This window comes from Halyomorpha halys, unplaced genomic scaffold (genome assembly GCF_000696795.3).
Source record: "Halyomorpha halys isolate HHAL.00 unplaced genomic scaffold, Hhal_1.1 Scaffold1400.1, whole genome shotgun sequence".
Lineage (NCBI taxonomy): Eukaryota > Metazoa > Arthropoda > Insecta > Hemiptera > Pentatomidae > Halyomorpha > Halyomorpha halys.
The window spans coordinates 27,197-29,585 of NW_027104969.1; the positions used below are offsets into that span (position 1 = coordinate 27,197).

Sequence of the window (2,389 nt, forward strand, 5' to 3'; positions counted from 1 at the left end):
ATAATAATCTTGGAAAAAATTGTAGCTATCCGATGGCAAGTGTATGGCAGCGCATAAAATACGAATAAATATTGATTTTTATATATCATATATATAAAAGAAAACTTTACCCTTCAACCCATGGATGGTCAGAGATTCAGTATTTTAAGGACTGTTTCTTGGACAACGGTAGTACAAGGAGGTGATGTGTTCAAAATTATGCTCAACCACCAGATCTTTTCTCAATAAAGTGTACCTAATAACAGAAATTCGAATTATGGAAATGACATTCAAATAGCACTAATGTACAGAAATTAAATAATAAAAACACCTCGGCGAACGAATAGTCTAACCTGTACTGAGGACCTTCACACTAACACTAGCATGAGGGTCGAATCTTGGCGCTGTAGAATAGATGCAATAGATGCACTACAAGTGCACTTATATCTAAATACAGCCACAGTCCCTTATCTTACACTTTAGACCGTGCCTAATACCTTCATTGTAAATAAATAGTGAAGCCCGCCATTAAACAACATCTCTTACCATACATCAACAATATTCAAATTGATAGATCGATTCCTCTTTCGTTATAAAACAAATAAAATAACTTTTAGGCTTTTATATATAAAAGGAAATAAAAACAATGGAAGTAAATAAAGAAAAGAAAAAAAAATATTTATATCAATTTTTTCTGTTTCTTTGTTCTCTCTGATTTATGACAGGTAACGGAATAGTGAGAGCAGCAGTTCTAAACATCAAAGGTCAGAACTTCACCAACCCACTTCTAGCTGAAGACAACAACCTGTTGCTGTAGTCAACCCGGAGTTGGAGCCATTACCGGGAATCTCTCTAACGCAAAAGAGATGCTGCCACGACGCTGGAATGGATTAAGGTCAGTACGGCAACCACCCAGGACCTGAGGAAGGCGGTGTCGGACTTCATTATTACGGAATTAAATCACTTTTTAAGAGGGGGTGATTGACTAATAAGCCGTATTAAAGCGAAGACAGCCGAACGCCTGCTCGACAGTGAGGAAGCTGAGGGGTTAAGGGCAGGGTGAAAAGAAGTATCCTCAATAAAAGGCATTTGGAAGAGGACGTTGGGCCCCAGTAGAGGACATATTTATGATTAGAGAGACAGTCTAATGGGCAGTATGCCGCGGAACACCTGACACGCTTCAACAGAATCATCGATAAACTCAGCCAAATCCAGGTCGGATGCAATTCCTATCCAATGTACGAAAGATTCAGTTGGCAAAGGAGCTGGAGAAGAAGGAGGGAATGCCAAAAGAGCGCTCTTTAGTAGAGTGGACGCAGGAACTAATGTAGAAAGGAAGAGTCCTGAGAAAGCGGATGGACGAGATTTCCTTATAAACGGCCAAACTAATTCAGTTCCATGGGTAATAAATGAATACCTTCATAGTGGGAAGAAAAGAGTAGCAATCACCGAATGGAGGCAGATAAAACCAAGACGCAGCGGGCGCCGTGAGGACAGAAAATGCCATGGTTGCGGGAAAGTAGGACACTAAGTGGCCCACTGTCCACGCACAAGGTGGTTTGAATGTCGAAATGAGGGGCACATAGCCAAACAGTGCCCATACTTGTACCGAAGAAGTGATGTGGCCCACGGTGAACCAATGGAGATCAACGCCCAATGGATACGGAGAAGCAGCCGGAGGTTGAGTAGATCATCTAGTGAATCTGAGAGACTGAAGAAGAAGCTGAAGAACAACGGAACCGAGCTAGTCAAGGGGATAGAATGGAAACAGGAGGATGGAAACAAGGGAACATGGGTGGATGAAAGCGAGGAACTGGAGAGAGGAAGACGCGAGATATCTGAAGGGGATGTCGAGAGGGAGGGGACCGCACGGTCCATGAGATCTCACGAAACAAAAAAAATTGAAATACGAGTAAGAGAGAAGATTATTAGGCATTAGCAGGCGCTATTGATTAGCAGGCGCTACTTCAAAGTTTAAAACACCAAGGAATAATTATTGACAGTCCTTCCCCGTACAATAATCCGTTATGGGAAGTGAAAATGAAGAGTGTGCCTGGTGAAACTACAAAGTATAGGGTGGTAATAGATAACAGCAAGCTGCACAAGAATACCGTAGATGAGAAGTATCTGATCTTCACATTTGAAGACGTTTTGGACAGGCTGAGCGAAGCTACGGTATTCAGCAATATGGATTTGAAGGCTGGATATCATCAAATAAATATGCACCCTAAGGATCAACATAAGACGGAATTCACATTTGAGAGGGGCCATTACGAGTTTTCAAGGATGCCGTTTGATCACAAAACCCGTTAAGCGCCTGATGGACGAGTTTCTGAGAGGTATTGATGAATCCGTCTGTCAGATTTACATGGATGATCTCCTAGTGTTCAGTAAGAACGAAGAAGAACAC

General features: G+C 41.9%; 2 long non-coding RNA genes across 3 annotated transcripts in view; one reads left to right on the top strand and one right to left on the bottom strand.

Annotated features, from left to right (window-relative positions):
• LOC106689585 (uncharacterized) overlaps positions 1-535 on the bottom strand; it is an 18,226-nt gene extending 17,691 nt beyond the window's left edge. Inside the window, exons 1-2 of one of the 2 annotated variants that reach the window (XR_001344468.3) lie at positions 333-535; positions 111-235 (exon numbers count right to left, since the gene is read on the bottom strand). This is a non-coding gene — a long non-coding RNA (uncharacterized lncRNA). The remainder of the gene's footprint in view (positions 1-110; positions 236-332) is intronic. The other variant, XR_010843272.1, reaches the window with a different exon arrangement.
• Positions 1-2,389, top strand: part of LOC106689586 (uncharacterized) — a 9,450-nt gene that overhangs the window by 1,314 nt on the left and 5,747 nt on the right. The gene's annotated exons all lie outside the window — the stretch shown is intronic.